The sequence below is a fragment of the Dasypus novemcinctus genome, chromosome 10 (assembly GCF_030445035.2).
Source record: "Dasypus novemcinctus isolate mDasNov1 chromosome 10, mDasNov1.1.hap2, whole genome shotgun sequence".
Taxonomy (NCBI): Eukaryota; Metazoa; Chordata; class Mammalia; order Cingulata; family Dasypodidae; genus Dasypus; species Dasypus novemcinctus.
This window is the reverse complement of record NC_080682.1, coordinates 61326934-61341054: the sequence shown is the minus strand read 5'-3', so window position 1 is coordinate 61341054 and position 14121 is coordinate 61326934.

Genomic DNA, 14121 nt, shown 5'->3' with positions numbered 1-14121 from the left:
TGTTCTAGTTGTCTAGGCAGTACATATCATGGGTGGTAGAAGTGGTGGTGCACTGTAATAAGATAAGGGCAGCAGCTGCATCAGAATGCTGACTATTTTCTTCCACCACGAACTCTTAGGAATTCTGATTGAAATATTATAACAAATATATATATATATATATATTTACTACATGGCTGACTTTAAAATAAATGCCCAGGTCCCAGAAATGAAACAGGAAATCAGAGCCAAGATGTTAAGAAGGGGCTGGCGAGAAGCAGATTTGGCCCAATGGATCGGGCATCTGTCTACCACATGGGAGGTCCAAGGTTCAAACCCAGGGCCTCTTGATCTGTGTGATGAGCTGGCCCACACACAGTGCTGATGCATGCAAAGAGTGCCATGCCACGCAGGGATGTCCCCCACATAAGGAACCTCATGGGCAAGGAGTGAGCCCTGAAAGGAGAGCCACCCAGCACAAATAAAGTGCAACTTGCCCAGGAATGGTACCGCAAACATGGAGAGCTGACGCAGTAAGATGACTCAACAAAAATAAGACACAGATTATGGGTACTGCTGACAAGAATACAAGCAGACACAGAATAACACACAGTGAATGGACACAGAGAGCAGACAACTTGGGGTGGGGAAGGGGAGAGAAATAAAAAATAAATCTTTAAAAAAAAAAGAAGGGGCTGGCACTACATGGGTATCAGATCATATATTGGACCTATACTCTGGGAGCTGGTATTTTAAAGCCCATGTGGGGATAAACCATACTTTTGGTCCCACAAGGATAAGGGAGTCTCATAAACCTAGGCATCTCAAAGTACTGCCTTGCTAATGGAAAGAGGACTAAAAAACCTCCAATTTCTTATTCTGGGAAGCAACACAGAAGCTTGCTAAAGTCCAGGAATTTAGATGGAGCAGGGAAGATGAAATAATCTTTAAGAAACTGAACCACTGATCCTATTTCAAAGGGTAAAGTAGGGTTTAAATTAATTTTGTTCTTATGTCAAGGAAACTCCAAACCAAGAAATTAACTCAAAAATTGATCCAGGGCTGTTGAAGTCTCTAGAGCAAAAGGACTACAAGATGGAATGTAAAGTGAAAAAAAGAAAATCAAACAACCAAGCAATATCTGAGTAATGGGAAAATAAGATGGAGGAAAGACTATCCTCAAAGAATACATGTTAAAAATCTCTACAATCTGAAGAAGATGAGTTCCCAGATCAAAAGAGTACACCAGTTACCCAGAATAAAAAATTTCAAAACACTGGGGACCAAATACTTTGTTACAAATTTTTAGAAAGAAAAATTCAGCATTTATAGAAAAGATAAGAATATCTTCAAACTTCTCAAGAACAATGTTAATATCTAGAATTTGATACAGCAATGCTGTTGACACTATGAGGGAAAGTTATTTATTTTCTTGAATTTTATACCTATCCAAATCATTAATTAAACATAAGAGTAGAATAAAGATATTTCAGACAGCAAAGTCTAAACAAAATCTTTCTGAGACTTTTGTCTGGAAGTATTTGAGGATGTGCTCTGGCAAAATGAAGGAGTAAACTAAAAAAGAGGAAAAAACCTGGGATTCAGGGAAATGGATGATCCAACTGAAGAAAAAAAAATCAAATGCAAGAATTCCTAGGATAAAAGTGAAGAAGATTACAGGACAACATTTGAAAAAGAGACCTAGGTAGCAATAAAAATCCAGGGGGGAAAAGATCAAAAATCACTGAGAGATTTATTGAAGAAAATGGGGTTGAAGTACTTGAATGTATTGAGAGATTTGCATGTTTGGAAAAGGACCGATCAATCCAAACTAAACAAATGATTTTTTCTAAGAAGACAATTTTATGACCCCTAGGAAAAACAACATGTTGAGATGGAGAAAAAGTGATCATAGTATACTACATGGCCCCACTGTGAGTAGTATTTATATCATCACAATAATGCATATATGTAATGTTGATCTAACCAAAATTACAAAATAGCAGTATTAAGAGACTGGGGTCTAAGATATGTATGTGTGTATCATATGTATGTTTGTGTGTATCATATGTGTGTATGTGTGTACAAAAGAGAGCTAAATCCTCATATTCCATAGTGCAAGCTCAGTAAATAATATACAAAACTAGGAAATCAAGAAGTAGCCATATATGTAAATTATTATACCTACATAATTTGAAATGTAAAGGTAAAGAAAATCATCTGAAAATGTTGAAAGGTCTGGAGTTGGAAATCAGTGTCCTTGTTCCTCATTGATTTTTCTAAGCTGCATCCCTTCCTTCACCTTCAAAACCCCTGGCCCTTTTAAAGCAGATGACATTAGATTACACCATCTGTTCCCTCTCCTTTTTGCAGTCATCTATCCCCTAGTGACCTCTCTCAGTCACTGAAGATTTTAACACTCAGCTCACTATCTTTTCCTTCACCAGGACTCCTGTCATTATCCCTGGAAATTTCAATATACACTCCCAGCCTTTCATCTATTTGACCTCACTACTTCAAATAAAACTTTCCATCACACCTTTTCCCCCTTCCATTGTCTCACTCTATGTCTTGACATTATTAAGAACTGCACCACTTAAAAAAATTTTTGGGTCAAATGACATATTTTAAACATAATCTTAACTAATGAAAACTTACTTTCACTTACTACTTACTTATTCTACCTTATCTACTTTACTCTACCCACTGTTCACCAGCTTTTCTCACCCTCTCAGCCCCTCCTAATCCAGTTTACATCCCATATTGATCACTTTAACAGTTCTTTGCAATTGTGGGAAGATGGTGGAATAAGGAGCTCCAGGGCTCAGATTTTTCACCAGCAACTATTAAAAAGGCATGAACCATCTGAAATAACTATTTTGAAAACTCTGGAGGCCAGAAGAACACTGTGCAGAATCCAGGGAAGAGAGCGAGGAAGAAGCTGATAAATTAGGGTAAAGAATAGCAAATTGCTCTCTCCATACAGCAGCTATAAGCACACATTGTTACCCATCCCCTACTCTCACAGCAGGCTGCTGAGTGGTCCAGCCCTGGCTAGCTTATTGACAGAAAGGGACATAAAAATCCAATTCCTCAAGAACATATGTGAGCAAGGCTGATAACTCATTATGATTTTGATTAGTAACTTCAGATTGCTGGGGGTCTGGCTCTGAGGGTAGCTATTGTTTCAGCCCATTCTGGACAAAAATGGTGGTAGCCATTGCTGCAACCTTTCCTGGACAAGGGCTGTCATGGCAGATGTGGAGACTTAAAGATACTGTGCTTGCTCAGGGCTGCAGGGCACACTTAGCAGAGGGGCTGCATTTGCTTTGCAGGTCAGGAAAGCTCAGCTGAAGGGTAAGAGAAGCTGCTGGTGCCCTTCCTGATCCCCTCCCAGGGGCACTTTGGAGCCTGTCTACTCCCTCTCCATGGGTCCCTAACCCTGTTTTGACTGAGATTGATTTGGGAAAGTCTTCTGAAGCATGTTCTTCCGCCCAGAATTTGCCCTCCAGGCAAAAGCAGCTTGAGACAATGAGGCAGATAGTCTGGGGTAAAGGCCTGAGAGAGGGTGAGTTCTGTTTCTTAAGAAACAGAGGGGACAACCAAACTCCTGTAAACAGGGGAATTTCAAAGCAACTAATAAACAAAAGCACAGAACAAGACGGACTCAGCAAGACAGGGAAAACCATGCACACTGCATTTGTCTTGGGCAGACCTTCCTTATAGGAGGGCTTAAGCACAAGAAAGTCTCTGTCTTATTATCAGCTGCTTACAAAATCAAGAAACAAACATCTCAGGGAATATATTCCAGAGTGAGTTAACATTTTAAAATATTACAGTGTACAGTGTGCAACAAAAAGTACAAGACAAAGAAGGAGGAAATAACAGCTTATCCAAAGGAAGAAGATAAAAATCCAGAGAACACAACTGAAGAAGAGGAGAATATAGACATACTGAACAAAGCATTAAAAAAGTGATCTTAAAAATGTTCAAGGAGATTAAAGAAAATAAAGAAAAAGAACAAAAAATGTCAGGAAAGTGGTAAATGAACAATATGAGAGTCTCAGTAAAGAGGTTGAAATTTTTAAAAGGAACCAAACAGAATTATTGGAGTTGAAGTCCACCAAAACTAAAATGAAAAATTCCAGGAGGGTTTCAAAAGCAGGTGGAGCTGGCGAAGAAAGAATCAGTGAACTTGAAGACAGCACACTTGAAATGTGTCAGGCTAAGGAGCAAAAAGAAGAATGTTACTAAAAGTGAAAATAGCCTAAGACACCTCTGGGGCACCATGAAGTGTACCAATATATGCATTATGGGGGTCTTAGAAGGAGAAGAAGGAGAGAAAGAGCCAGAAAGAATATTCAAAGAAATAATGACAAAGAACTTCCCAAGCATAGCAAAAGAGGTAAATATGCATATACAGGAAGCCCAGAAAACCAAACATGATAAACATGAAGAAAAATACACCCTACCAGATATTGATCACACTATCAAATGCAAAGGACAAGGAGAGAGTCCTAAGAACTGAAGAGAGTCCCAATTAGATTGAGTGCAATTTCTCATCAGAAACCAAGGAAATAAGAAGGCAGTGGGCCAAAACACTTAAACAGCTAAAGAATACAACTACCAGCAAGGAATTTTATATCCAGTGAAACTTTTTTTCAAAAACAAGGGAATAAGACATTTTCAGATAAACAAAAGTTAAAGGAGTTCATCATCACTAGACCTAACATACAAGCAATGCTAAAGGGAGCTTTTCAGATTTAAAAAGAAAGGGCCCTAAAGAGTGGTTCAAAACAGCATAAAGAAATAAACACCAGGAGTAAAGTAACCGTTTGGGTGATTATAAATGCCAGTATTATTACAGTGTATTGTTTGGTATGCAACTTCACTTCTTAATTCCTGCAGGTACTAAAAAGGAAGTGCATAAAATAATAATGATAAATCTATGGTTTTGGAATTATAATGTACATAGATATGAGCAGTAACAAACACAAAAATAAGGTGGGGGTACAGAGGAATATAGGAAAAGTATATGTGCATGCTATTGAAGTTAAGCTGATGTGAAAGCAAATGTGATTGTTATACAGTTGGGATGTTAAATTTTAACCACAAGGGAAAGAGACTGGAAATATATCTAGCTAGAAATAAGTAGACACTCAATGTGGTACAACACAAAAAATCAAAATATAAAAGTAGACATTAACAGAAGTGAGGGACAACAAAGGTATAAAACTTACAAAGGTAAATAGCAAAATGGCAGAATAAATACCTGTATTATCAGTAGGGACTTTTAAATGGATTAAACCCTCCAGTCAAAAGATAGAGATTGGCAGAATGGGTAAAAAAGCATGACCAATCTACATGCTGTCTGCAGAACACTCAACTTAAATTCAAAGATACAAGTAGGGTGAGGGGGGAAAGCATAGAAAAAATATACCATACATGTAGTAACTGAAAGAAAGGTAGGATGGTTATATTAATATTGGACAAAATAGACTTTAAGTCAAAAACAGTTACAAGGAGCAAAAAAGATTCATTATACTGAGTTAGAAGGGACAATACAACAGGAAGATGTAACAATTATAAATATATATGTACCTAACAGTAGAACCCCAAAATGTATGTAGCAAACACTGACAGATTTGAAAGAAGAAACTGGTTCTACATTAATAGTAGGAGACTTTAATACACCACTCTTAATAATGGATAGAACATCTAGTCATACAAGTCTTGAATGATTCTCTAATCCAACTGGACCTAACAGACATATATGGAACACCTCACCTAACAAAAACAGAATAAACATTCTTCTCAAGTACACGTGGATAATTTTTGAGGATAGACCTTATGTTGGGTCACAAAGGAGTCTCAATAACTTCAAAAATACTGAAATCAGACAATGTATATTCTCCAACCACAATGGAATGAAGCTAGAAATCAATAACAGGGAGAATGGGAAAATTCACAAATATGTGGAAATTAAACAACATACCCAAACAATGAATAGATTAAAGAGGAAATCAGAGGGAAATTAGGAAATATCTTGAGGCAAATGAAAATGAAAATACAACATACCAAAACTTATGGATGCACTGAAGGCAGTGCTGAGAGGGAAATTTATAGCTCTAATTGCTTACAGTAAAAAAAAAAAGAAGAAAGACTTCAAATCAGAGGTCTAACCTCAAAACTGGAAGAACTAGGAAAAGAAGAGCAAACTAAACCCAAAGTGAACAAAAGGAACAACAAAGATTAGAGCAGAGATAAATGAAATAGAAAATAGAAAAACAGGGAAGCAGTTGTGACTCAACTGATAGAGCATCTGTCTACCAAATGGAGGGTCCAGGGTTCTATACCCAGGGCCTCCTGACCCATGTGGTGAGCTGGCCCATGTGCAGTGCTGCTGCACGTAAGGAGTGCCATACCATGCAGGGGTGTCCCTTGCATGGGGGAGCTCTATGCACAAAGAGTGCACCCACAAGGAGAGCTACCCCATGGGGAAAAAGTGCAGCCCACCCAAGAGTGGCACCTCACACACAGAGATCTGGTGCAGCAAGATGACACAACAAAAAAGTGACACAGTTTCCCAGTGCCGCATGACAGAGAATGCAAGCAGACAAGAAGAACACACAGTGAATGGACATAGAGCACAGAAAATGGGGGGGGGGGGGGGGGGAGGAAGGGGAGAGAAATAAATCTTTAAAAAAAATAGAGAATCAACATAACTAAAATTTAGTTCATTGAAAAGATCAATAAAATTGTCAAACCATTAAATAGACTGAGAAAGGAAAAAAGAGAAAGGATACACATAACAAAAATCAGAAATGAAAAGGACTACAACCAATCCCACAGAAATAAAAAGGACTACAAAAGGATATAATGAACAACTGTGCATCAATAAATTAGATAACCTAGATGAAAAGGACAAGTTCTTAAACACATAAACTGCCTACATAAACTCAAGGAGAAATAGACTATCTCAATGAATTAATTACTAGTAATCAGATTGAATCAGTAATCAAAAATCTCCCAACAAAGAAAAGCCCAGGGCCAGATGGCTTCACAGGGGAATTCTAACACATCCCAAGAAGACTTTAACTACAATCTGCTCAAACAGTTCCAAAAAAATTGAAGAGGAGGGAATATTCCCCAACTCATTCTATGAGGCCAACATCATCCTCATACCAAAGCCAGATAAGGATACCACAAGAAAAGAAAACTACAGACCAATGTGTCTTATGAATATGGATCCAAAAATTTTCAACAGTATTCTTCAGCAGTAAGTTCAAAGAAGTATGCATCATAATTACATGGGATTTATTCCTGGTATGCATATTGTGGGTCAACATAAGAAAATCAATTAATGTAATATACCACAATAACAGAATCAAGTGGAAAAAACCCACATGATCATCTTAATTGATGCAGAAAAGATGTTGGAGAAAATCCAGCACACCTTCTTGATAAAAACACTTAAAACTAGGAACAAAATGAAACTTCATCAACATGTTAAAGGATATGGAAAATCCACATCTAACATCATACTTCAATGTGAAAAACTGAAAGCTTTCTTTCTAAGATCAGGAACAAGCACTAGTTTTTGACATTGTACAGGAAGTTCTTGCCAGAGCAATTAGGCAATACTAAAAAAAGGCTCCAAACTGGAAAGGAAGAAATAAAACTTTCTCTAATTGCCAAGGATCTGATCCTGTATACAGAAGATCCTGAACAAACCCTAACAAAGCATCTAGAGCTAATAAATGAATTCAGTAAAGTGGCAGGGTTCAAGATCAACACCCAGAAATCAATAGACTTTCTATATGCAATGAACAATGGGAAGAAGAAATAAAGAAAAAAATACAGTCATAATAGCAACTAAAAGAATCAAATATCTAGGAATAAATCTAACCAAGGATGTAAAGTAAGACTTGTACAGCAAAAACTATAAAACTTTGCTAAAAGAAATCAAAGAAGACATAAATAAACAGAAGGATAGTCTATGTTCATGGATTGGAAGACTAAATATCATTAAGATGTACATTCTGCCCAATGCAATTTACAGATTCAACGATATTCCAATCAAATTTCCCACACTCTTCTTTGCAGAAATGGAAAAACCAATCATCAAATTTATTTGTAAGGTAAAGGACTCTGCATAGTTAAAGCCATCTTGAAAAAGAAGAATGAAGTTGGAGGATGCACATTTCCCAGTCTTTAAATGTATTAAAAAGACACACTAATCAAAACAGCATGATGGAGAGCAGATGAAGTTCAGGGGTTAAGTGCCTGCTTTCCATGTACAAGGTTCTGGGTTCAATCCCCAGTAGCTTCTAAAAACAAACAAACAACAACAATAAAACAGCATGGAGCTGGCACTAAGACGGACATATAGACCAATGGAATCAAACTAAGAGCTCAGAAATCAACCCTCACATTTATGGCCAACTGATTTTTGACAAAGAGGCAAAGACCACTCAATTGGGAAAGAAAGTCTTTTCAACAAATGGTGCTGGGAAACCTGTATCTCAATTTTTTTCAAAAAGAAAGAGGACCCTTACCTCAAACTATATATAAAATTCAAGTCAAAATGGATCAAAGACCTAAGAATAAGAGCTAAAATTATCAAGCTCCTAAAAGAAAATACAGGAATGCACCTTCTGGACTTTAAGTTAGACAATGGTTTCTTAAACCTTATACCCAAGGAACAAGCAACAATAGAAATGAATTCATTAATGGGACCTCATCAAGTGAAAACCTTTTACACCTAAAAGGAATTTACCATGAAGGTAAAATGACAACCTAAACAATAGGAAAAAATATTTGTAAATCGCAAATATGGTTAAGAGTCTAATATCCAGAAAATATAAAGAAATCCTTCGCCTTAACAATGAAAAGACAAACAACCAAATTAAAAAGTGGGCATAAGACTTGAATAGACATCTCTCCAAAGAAAATATACAAATGTCCAGAAAGCACATGAAAAGATGATCAACATCATTAGCCATTGAGGAAATGCAAATCAAAACCTCAATGAGACACAAGTTCATATCCATTAGGAATTTTGCTGTTAAAAATCAGAAAATAACAAGTGTTGGAGAGAATGTAGAGAAATAGGAACACTCATCTGTAAAATGGTAAAATGGAGCAGCTGTTGTGGAAGACAGTTTGGCAGTCCCTCTGAAAGCTAAATTTAGATGTACCATATGAGCCACAATCTCACTACTAGATATATACCCCAAAGAAATAAAAGCAGGGACTCAAACAGATATTTCCACACCTATCTTCATCGCAGCATTATTCATAATTGCCAAAAGATGGAAGCAGTCCAAGTGTCCCTCAACTGATGAATGAGTAAATAAAATATAGTACACGCATATATTAAAATATTATTCAGCCATAAAAAGGAATGAAGTCCTGATACATGCAATAACATGGCTGAACCATGAAGACATCACGTTAAGTGAAATTATTGTAGGGTCTCACTATTTTGAAACATTTAGAATAAACAAACTCATAGAGCCAGGAGTTAGAATATAGATTACCAGAGGATGGGGTGGAGAAGGAAATGGGAAGGGAAGGCTTAGAAAATACAGGTTTCTATTTGGAATGCTGGAAATGTTTTAGTAATGAATGGTAGTGGTGGTAGCACAACATTGTAAACGCAACAGTACTGAAATATATATCTGAATATGATTCAAAGGGGAAATATTATATTGTACACATGGTAAGAATAATCACTTTTTAAAAATCCATAGAACTATAGTACAAAAACAGTGAATCCTAAGTTAAACCAAGGACTTTAGTTCATAGTACAATTATAAAAATGTGCTATTATCAATGGCAACAAATATTCCACACCAATGAAAAGTATTGGCTGTGGGGTGGTTTATGGGAATCCTTTATTTTATGCATGATTGTGCTATAAACCCAAAACTTCTCTTATATTTAAAGAAATCTTTGCATATACCCTCAACTACTTTGTTTCTCCCTCTGTCATAGTCTCCTGACAAATCCATAAGCATGAGTAGCAGTTACTCCTATATTTGAGCAGCTAAACAAAACTGTAGACAAAACCAAAGTACAAAACTATATATTGACTAGGTTTCATTTTAAATTTATGGCCCATATTGCAAAACGTCCCTCAGCACAGCTTAAAAATCTTACCATAATTAATTAATTGATTAGCTTCTCTATTCTCTAAGGTGATTATATCATCTTGTCCTCTTTTCACAACTCCAACATCCTCTCTCTTTTCATTTTCTGTTTATGATGGCACTTCTTAATTTCACTGAAGAGGCTTGGAAGTCACAGTTACAGTTCAAATTCTAGTTTTGCTACCCACTAGCTGAGTGAACTTGAGCCAATTACTTATTCTATCCAGAACTCAGTTTCCTCATCTATCTAAGAGGGAAGATAATAATAATACAGTATGGTAATGAATGAGACAGAGTTTATTTTCATGAAATGTTAGCTTAAAGAGAGAGAAAGAAACAGCTATCTTTTCTTTCCATCACTGAATCTTCTGACCTACCCACACATGGACCCATGACCTTATTTCCCCTTCTTGTACATCTATCTGTGGACCCTGCCTTCCTGCCTGGTACATGTGCCTGTGGCTCCTGCCTTACTTTCTGTTACATGTTTCCATGGACCCTGCCAACCCTTCTTCTAAAATGGATGAACTGTCTCCACTCCTATATAAGGCTAACTCTTCCACCTGAACATTGGATCTTATTCCATCTCCCCTATTCAATGACTTTATTCTTGTAATTATTCTCCCTCTCTCATGTCCCATATCTTTCTCTTTCTATTAGACTACCCCATCAGCATACAAACATTCTCTAATATCTCACATCTTAAAAACCTTCCTCTGATGTCACAGCTCCCTCCATCTATCACATATTTCTGTGCTTCCTGGTGTAGCAAAATTCTTTGAAAAGCTATCTATATTTGCTTCTCCTCACTTCCATTTCTCCTTTGATCCCATTGCAATACCTCAGGTCGAGATTCATCTTTCCAAACCCTCTGTTAAGTTCTTAGTCTTTCTTTCAGTCAATAGAAGCATTATGCTTCTAGGTGTCTAAGTTTCAAGGTTCATTCAATTTCCAGGGTACCATGCTTTCCTCATTCTTTCTCATTATTAGAGTTTCTATTCAAATACCATTCTTCAAAGAGTACTTCTCTGACCACCCCATCTAAAGTCACTTTCTTTCTGTGATGTCACTGTCTTCTATTCTTAGTAGCAGAACATTGGGTTTAGGAACCTGGACTCTGTAACAGAGTGCTTTGTTTAAATCCTGACTCCACCACTTACAAACTTTTTAACCTTGGCCAAGATACTTAATTTCTCCATAACTTGCTGTCTTCATCTGTAAAATGGGGATAACAGTAATGCCAGTTTCATAGTGAGGACAGTATGAGTTAAAATATGACAAAAGCTGGAACATATTAAAGAGTCAATAAATGCTTGCAATTAATTGTTCAATCATATATCCTCTATTTCCTCATTAGAAAAGAAAAATTCTAATCAAGGGGTGAGCAAGGGGATGCCTTGTTCACCAGGATATGCCCAGGGCCTAGAATACTATCAGATGTACAACAGATATGTCATAGATATTTCTTGAAAGAATGAATGTATGAGAGAAAGTTTTCCTGGAAGGTTTTCTGGAAGTGTGGTCTACAGTGTTAAATGTTCAGGCAGTTCAACAGATAAGGACTTGTCATTTGTCAATTAGAAGGTCACTGGTGACTTGAGGGGTAATAATAGCCATAATTTATTGAAATACCTTGCTAAGTGTGCTAATCTACACAATGACCCTACAAGGAAGCCATTATTATCGCCATTTTGTAGATGACAGAGCATTTCAGTAGCTCTGTGGGACAGAAGCAAGACTGAAAAGGATTGAGAGATGAAAAAGAATTAAAATGTGGAGACAACTCTATTCTGACTGGCAGCTTATTTAAATATAATAGCCTATGTGAGAATAAATGAACTGAATTGGTTAGAGATATAAGCTTTCAACCAATATTATCAAAGAAATCAGGTACCGTTGAAGCAAAGAGAGTGAAGAAAGTAGCCAATAAATCAAATGTTTCGTTTTCATAAATATTCTTTTTCTCTTGGATTATTTTAAATTTGCAATGGGGATCATCTCAGTTTAATTTATTCTTTGAATCCTCTAAGCTTGAAAATAAACCCATTATATAAAAATTGCCATATTGGTAAAAATATAATTGAATGAGAAAGATCTTTTTACAAATCAGAGTACTAAAAGGATTCCAAATGGATTTGGAATCTAAATCAACTCAACCTCTGACAGAATGACTCAGAAACAAGTCCTGGAACGTTTAAGATTACAGGTCGGGACTCCTCAAAGACTCTTAAACAGTGGGTCATGGGGGTGGGGGCGTAGGACAAGAGTTTCTAGGTAGGCCAAAGCTTGTCCTAGCTTTGCCACGGCTTCCAATGATTCTAAACTCCATTTCTGTAAGGTGGGACTGGGGTTTGAGTATTTGTTCTGATCTCTCTGGGATAATTAAACGTAGAGGTGCCTTATATCCGGGAATTTTGCCTCCTGCTCCTTGCTTTGTTTGGTGGTGTGACCTGGTTTCCTATGTGTGTCCATCCTGCCACTTTTTCTGAACTAAAGAACGAAGAAGCAGCAATGAAGAGGCCCAATAGTCGCCATAGGTACAGATCATTCAGAGTTTTCCCTTTCGTTTTCAGAGGCCTGAGTTCATAAATGGGAGGCTAAAATGCCATTGTTTGCTTCCAGGGCAATCAAGGACAATGGCCAGTGCTCCAAAAGTGAAGTCAGATCCACGTCAGGTGAAGAGAAGGCAGAGCACCTGCTCACCAATGTGTTCTTTTTTTTTTTTCTTTTTTTCCTGTGTTCGTTTTCAGGAGCTATGGCCCTCTGATTCAGCCCAGCCTCCCATTTCTGTTTCCCATGAGCTCTTTGCAGTTCTGCATTTTCTTATTCCTTACTCTTACCTCTTTGGCTGTGGATAAAGATGCCTGTGAGGGAGTTGTCAGGGGCCAGTGAAGGGTTAGGAAATCTGCTCTGCCAGAATAAGAAGGGTAATTTTATAATGTGTTTCACACTTGGAGTTTTGAAAATTAAAACTGAAAAATAAACTAACCTCAGGTCTTTTTTTTCCCTGTGTTATCCGATGCTAACACCACTGTGTAAATTTCAAGTCCTCCGTGCCCCCGTAGCTACGTAAAGCTGGGGATTAAGCCAGGACTCCGTCCATGAAGTGCTGCACTCTTCATCCCAGCTCTGGTTAGGAAAGGGTTAACAGAGTTTCAGCGCCTACCGAGTTGTAAAAGGAACTGCTGAAGCTGATCAATGACCACTGTTAAGACCTGGAAACCAATTATAAACCTGAAATTTGTGATGAACAAAACCCTGAAACACTGGGATGAAAACTACTGAATTAGTCCAGTTCATTAAAATCATTAATAGTCATGAAATGAAAACCACCAGAGTCCAAAAAGGCTTAATGCTCTATCCATATTAATTAGATGGGAGCAAATCTGAACTGAAAAGCAGCACATGCTTTGTAGAATTAGCAATTGGTCTCTACAGACTACACAGATCTCTATTAAAATTCAGTTTAATTAAAATTGATCACGTTAAGAAACTGATGTGGTTAATTAACTGAATTCCTGGACTTCTTTTCATACATTTCACAGACGCCTTGTACACTGCTTTCATGGGTGACACTTCATGTTGCACAGAGCAAATCCAATTGCATAGGTTAACTCTGTGTTCCTGGAGATCTGCAGACCTCTGATGAGGGGCTTTTGGTGGGGGAGAGGAAGCTAAGCTTTATTGAGAGTCAAAACCCACACTCTAGTAAACTCCTGCGGAAAATTTTCATCATTCACAGTGTATAAATTAATGTGTCTCTGTCAATGACAAAGAGGTTCTCTCTCCCAAGCCACCCCTGGAGGGGCTGAGAAATATTGTCAACAATAAGAGGGTGACTCTAATGTTAAAGGTAGGCAGTGCGGATTTGGAGAAATGCGGCTGTGTGGCTAAATAGACGGGCCAGCCTGGCCACAGGCATCTTGGTTTCATTGCCTACCCAGCGTTTTATTCTGTTTGGCTCAGAATGAGTCATTTGTATTTTCCC